This window comes from Manihot esculenta, chromosome 12 (assembly GCF_001659605.2).
Source record: "Manihot esculenta cultivar AM560-2 chromosome 12, M.esculenta_v8, whole genome shotgun sequence".
NCBI classification, from domain to species: domain Eukaryota; kingdom Viridiplantae; phylum Streptophyta; class Magnoliopsida; order Malpighiales; family Euphorbiaceae; genus Manihot; species Manihot esculenta.
This window is the reverse complement of record NC_035172.2, coordinates 35,415,912-35,422,545: the sequence shown is the minus strand read 5'-3', so window position 1 is coordinate 35,422,545 and position 6,634 is coordinate 35,415,912. Positions and strand designations below refer to the sequence as shown.

The window sequence follows — 6,634 nt, the reverse complement described above, 5'->3', positions numbered from 1 at the left end:
ATGTGGAGGTCCAAGAGGATCTCACCTATGTTGAACAGCCAGTACGGATCATAGACACCCAGATCAGAAAGTTAAGAAACAAGGAAATCCCAATGGTGAAAGTCCTGTGGAACCACCACAATTTAGAGGAATGCACTTGGGAGACACGGGAGTCTATGCTCCAGCAGTACCCTCATCTCTTTTAAGGTTAGATCCCTATGTGTTTATGTGCCTTGTATGTGTGTTATGTTCTTTGCCATGCTATGTGTGCTAGTGAGGAACATTCGGGGACGAATGTTCTTAAGGGGGGGAGAATGTAATACCCGGCTAGACTCCGGTATCGGAATTCCTACCGTTCGGTGGAATCTCGGATGTCGGAGACCTCTAGAAGGGTAGGACCATGCTTTCTTAGAATGTTTTCATGTTTTTAATGGTTTTAAAGTATGAAACTAAATGAGTTTTTGCATGAAAATAGCATTGGAGGAAAACCCAGGTTCGGCCGCCGAAAGTCAGGTTCGGCCGCCGAACATGCATGCGTTTTGGAGGCACGTTAGGCCCCCGAAAACATGAGTTAGGGAAGTTCAGGTTCGGCCGCCGAAAGTCAAGTTCGGCCGCCGAACATTGCATGGATGCGGAGGCGCATTCGGCCCCCGAACGTGGTCTGGCCAGCCACCTATAAATGGGGCACTTAGCCGAAATGGGCGAGCTTTCTCCCATTTTCGGCCACAGCAAGCTTCCGACCTTCCCTTTGCAAATCTTGAGTTCTTCCTCCAAATCTCTTCCATTTTCCTTGAGTTTTAAACTCACATTGCAAGTTTTGAGCATTTAAACCAAGTTTTGGAGCTTTGGGAACTCAGGAGCTCATTTTCGTGGATCTCCAAGTTTAGGTCGTCTCCCTCTCGATCTTCAAGAGGTAAGAGCCGATCTTAAGCTCCTTATGTGTTTTAAATAAGTTTTATGCAAGATCTAAGGGGTAGAATGCATGTTAGGGTATATGATGAACCTATGGGTTTTTGATGACTTTTTGAACAATGTGGCATGTTTGTGTATGCTTGAAGTGTTGTAGTTGGGGTATTTGATGTTTTGAGGCCCCTAGGAACGTGTATGCTTGTTTTGGTTGAGATATATGCATGATTGGTGAGTTTGGAGGCGAAAATGCACAAAGGAGCCAAGTTTCTGCCCTTTGGCAGAAACCAGGTTCGGCAGCCGAAGGCACTTTCGGCCGCCGAACATGGCTGGGGAGGCAGGCCTTTCGGCTGCCGAAGTTGCCCCCGAAAAGAGACTTTCGTCTCTGTCTGGCACTTTCGGCCGCCGAAGGTGCCGCCGAACCTACCTGAGTTTCGTCTCTGTCCAGGACTTTCGGCCGCCGAAGGTGCCGCCGAAAGTGCCCTGTTCAGCCACTTCATGCATATCTCTATGTGATATTTTCAGGATGTTTTAGGGGGTTTTTGGTGGATATATTAGAGTTATGTCTATGTATGTTTGGTCCCTCATTGGAGTCCACCTGTGTAGGTTCGGACCCGAGGAACCAAGGACCCCAGCAGTGAGCCAGCTGCTACAGAGTTTGTCAGAGTCAGCCAGAGGTGAGTGGAACTAAGCTTAACATTTTAAATTAAGAAATCAAATGCTTTTATCATGCTTCATGCATCATGATCATATTATAGGTTGTTTGCATTAGAATCCACGACTATGCCGCATTGTATTGTTGTGATAGATGATAGTGGATGGACATTAGGATGATTCATTAGCCTTCTATATACGAAGTCCTGTGGTGCCCATAATAGGGCCGGGCAATACGAAGACCTGTGGTGCCCATAATAGGGCCGGGCAATAACTCCGAGTACGAAGTCCTGTGGTGCCCATAATAGGGCCGGGCAATACGAAGTCCTGTGGTGCCCATAATAGGGCCGGGCATGGAGTTGAGGGATTTTTGAATCAGTCCATCCGTGATGTGATTTGTTTGTGCAGTGACGCATTTCATGATAGCATGTTTTAAATATTCTTTTTATAGTTCTACTCACTGGGCATCTAGCTCACCCCTCTCCCCTAACCCCCAGGCTTGCAGGTACGGGATAGATAGAGAAGGCAAGAAGAGAAAAAGTCATATGTATGTAATAGTTAGTTTGTGGACATGACAATTGTGTTATGATGAAATGTAAAAATATTCAGGATGTTATGTAATGAGGTTATTGAGGATAGAGTTGTGCTTGACCATAATATTGTGTTAATCCCTTTTGTATATACATGATCTTATGCTATGATGTTTATGTAAACTAACTCAACACAGGTTGTTTTGCCTTTAAGGCTTGATGAGATCCCACAGAGGGACTATGTTATGTTTATGATCAGAGTATGCACAGGTTGAGTTAGTTGATGACAGTATGTATGAAGAAAAGTTTTAATTTTTATGCATGTTGTTGATCATGTATGGGATTATACAGGTTTACAGGTTATATGTCAGGCTTGCTACGGGTCCCGGCGGCCTTAAGTCGACCCGGATCCTAGCGCCGGTAGCGGTCCGGATTTCCGGGGCGTTACACTACCTGCAGGTTCGACGGCCGAACCTTGCTTCACGGCCGAACCTGGGTTCTCCAGTTTAGGCAGAACCGGATTCTGCCCTAGACACATAGCCACCAAAAGCTTCGTTTCTCACCCACACAGCTAAAAAAACAACCATACATACTCAACACGCATAAGGGGCATATAAGACTTGTCTAATCCCCATCATACAACACAAGAGGAAACATTTATCATCAATCCTAACCCAAACCCTAAAACTTCAGATTTAATAATTTGCATGCATCAATAACCCTTAAACCCCTTTAAAACTTGCTGGAAACTTCTAGAAAATAGAAGAAAGGAAAAGATTCAAACTTACCTCTTGGAGACACAAAGGTGACAGTAACCTAACTTGGAGATGAGGGAAATCGATCTCCAGAGGTCTTTAAGGTTCAAAACTTTAGATTCAAACTCAAATCTTTAAAAACAAAGGAAAACTCATGAATTCTCTGAGAGATTTAAAGGAATTTCAGCAAGAACATCAAAGAAAGGGCATGGACTCACCTCTGCCTGAAAATGAGAGAGCTTGCCCGAAAATGAAGAGGAAGCTCTCTCATTTTCGGGCTGAAGACCTCTTATAGGTGGCTGGAGGGACCACCTTCGGCGGCCGGGTATTACACTTTTATTCCTCCCATGATCATTGTCTATTTGTTAAAACTTCTGCAGAGTCTTTCATTCCTTCTTACTTTATGTAGATAATGCCATTATTACTGGTACTTCAATTGATGACATCTCTAATATTAAGACTGCTTTACATGATAAATTCACCATCAAAGACTTGGGGCATCTCAAATACTTTCTTAGGCTTAAGGTGGCTAGATCTGATCAAGCTACTATTCTTAGTCAGTCTAAATTTATTACAGATTTATTGAGTGATGTTAGCATGTTGCATTGTAAACCAACATCTTTTCCTCTACTTAGAGGGCTATATTTATCACCTGATCTTGGTGACCCGCTACTTGAGCCTGATATTTATCAAAAGTTGATTGGCAGACTCTTGTATGTTAATCTTACTAGAACTAACATAAGCTATATTGTCTAGCATTTTAGCCAGTTTATATATGCTCCTAAAAGGCCTCACTAGGAGGCAGCTATGCATGTTTTGAGGTACTTGAAAGCCACTATTACTACTGGATTCCATTTTTCTGTTCAGTGAAATTTTCAAATCATATTATATTGTGAGTCAAATTGGACATCCTGTTATTTCTCCAGAAAATCACTTATAGGGTTTGGCATATTTCTCGGTTCCTCACTAGTTTCTCAGAAAACCAAAAAACAGTTGACAGTGTCTAAGTCCTCTGCTGAGACTGAGTATAGAGCCATAGCTGCTATAGTTCTGTGAATTACTTTGGATTACATATATTTTGCAAGATTTTCAGGTTCCACTTGTTTTTCCAGTCTAGCTTCACTGTGACAACAAGGCAGCTCTCCAAACTGCAGCCAATCCTACTTTCCATGAGAGGATTAAGCACATCGACATTGACTGCCATATTATTCAAGAGCAACTTCAGAAAGGTTTTCTACCTACTTCACTTGGCTCCAACCAAGACCAAGTGGCTGATCTTTTCACTAAACCCTTATTAGCTACACAACACTAAAATTTTTGTTCCAAGTTGTCTCTGGTCTATCTTTCAGCTCCAACTTGAAGGGGAGGATGTAGAAGAATGTACATGCTAACTGGTCTCTATTATTTTAAATACTATTTCATAATTATGCTTATACTTGGACTTGTCAGTTTAGTTTATTTTGTTTTAGGGATCCTTGTGTTATTTTCCTTTCTAGCTTGTGCTTTGCACGTGAGGTATGCTAAATATAAATAGCTCAGCTCTCTCTTGTATAAATATAGCTTTTCAATAGAAGATGTATTTTTCCAAGAGAGTTTTTCTCTATCTTTACAAGTTTTACAAAAACATAAGCTAGCTATCTTGGATATGGATAGTTGTCCACCTTTTCCCTAACGTCCTTCAAATTATTAAAATACACGAGAACACACCATGGAGTGGAATCAAAATCAGTCCAAGAATGAAAAAGTTGCTAAAAATCCCATTTATTCCTGGGATAAGGAAATCCATAAAAACAAGTCAACTGAAATACAGGCAGGGAGGGGAATAAAACATTCAAATCAATATAATTAGAAGAAAAATCCTTAATTGAACTGAGACTATCTCGTTCCAAAATAAAAGCAAAGTATTTATAGTGTCCTAATGGAGCAGCAACAAATATCCCCTTTGAATTCCAACCTTGAACAATAAGTGTGAATCTCCTTCCTACTAACAATTATTTTCATAAAAAATAAAATTGCAGGCCGATTGGCTCTAATTAGGTTCAAGAGCTCAGACATGGTGCAGAAATTGTCTAACCTACAAGCATTCTACCTAATGACTTTTAAGGAATAAATAAGAGACATGGCATCAGCCCTTCGATCTAATCCAATCCATCTTCCCTAACCTCTTCAACACACTTTTAATTAAAAAAAAAAAACTTCCACCGTAGAGAAGAGATTTAAAATTTGGGTCCCCTCAATCACCCTTTCCAAAGGAAAGCTTAAATTGGTTAAGAAATATGAACCCGCATTTGTTTTAACATTCAAACCGAACCCCAGCTAGAGATGGAATTCCAAAACCTAAACAACTCAATTGAGAGCTCCATGACCATTCAAGGGAAGATCCACCAATGATTGATAGGTTATTCCCTCATCCGTCTCTTGATCGCTCATTCAACTAATTTGTTATTACTAATTTATTCAAGGCATAGACTCCCACTTCTTTATCTTATTAGCGGAAGTGTTCATCAACGATGAAAGTCGTTGAACTCAAGACTGTTTTTGGCCAGCCCCATGCACATTTTTTGGACTAGTTTCAGCAGAAGTGGTACTAGAAGCAGAAGCTACCAACTTAGAATTTAGGTGTAATCGACTACAACGATGTTTTAGGTCTGAAATTAAGATGTCAGCATCATTCTCATTTATATAACTTTGTTGAAAATAAAAGGTTAAACTAATATTAACAAGCACATTTTTCTATTTTTAAAACACAATGATTTATCTCTAAATTTTGACTCTTTTATTTAAAAATGTTATTAATGACATATGGAATGACTCTATGCCCTTAGTCTCACTCTGGTATAACTCTCTCTCCATCTGTGTTTTCCAAATCTTCTATGGCAAAGCCATCAACCCTCTTCACTGAAATTTTAAATATTTCAATTTTTTCTACACAAAGGCAAAAAAATCCCCACTTGCAATTGAAAGAACTTGTCCTCTTCCGCTCACTATTTCCAATTTTATATATTTCTTTCAAATCATATTCCATTCACCCATAAATGGGAACAACAAAAAACTAAAAAACTCGTTTAATAAAGTCCCAAATAGCAAGTCACAATGAAGAGAAACACATTACAACTAACAAAGAGACCAACGTATTGACATGGACCTGAATTGTTATGATTCACTGGTGCTTGCAAATATGCCTTGCACTGCAAAGCAAAATACTAATGGCAAATGCAAACATCCCAAAATAAAAGGCAAAATAAACAGAGATGCACTTTAGATTCCTTCATGTGTTCTTAATTTTCAGTTATTTCCCCTTTGAATATCACTTGTCTTGAATTTCTCTTCTAGCAAAATCAAACTTTGCCATACTAAACACAATCATATGCCTTCCCATCAACTTGGCCATACTAAACACAATCTCCTCCCTACTAACCATTATTTTTAAGATTTTATATTTTAATCATGTGAATTAATTATCCAATTCAGATAGGTTTTTATACCAGATAGCAGCAAGTTGTGGCTGTAGTTTAGTGGTAAGAATTCCACGTTGTGGCCGTGGAGACCTGGGCTCGAATCCCAGCAGCCACATTCTTTTGCCCTTTCTCTACATCCAATGAAAAACTAAAATTTTCAATTCCCCAATTATTGCGCCTCTTTGTCTCCTTCTGGAGGTTCATTTTAATTTTGAACACGTTACCAAGTTTCATAAAAAGTAACATTTTATTATTATATTTTACCTGATAATGTAGCAACTAAAGCGGCACTATTTATTAGCGACTGATCATCAATGGCTTAAAAATATAAAAGTCGAAGATTTTGCACAAT

At 39.6% G+C, this 6,634-nt stretch overlaps 1 non-coding gene across 1 annotated transcript; it reads left to right on the top strand.

Annotated features, from left to right (window-relative positions):
- Nucleotides 1–6,325: 6,325 nt before the first annotated feature.
- Nucleotides 6,326–6,397, top strand: TRNAH-GUG. The gene has a single exon. It is a non-coding gene; the product is annotated as a tRNA-His (tRNA).
- Nucleotides 6,398–6,634: the final 237 nt, after the last annotated feature.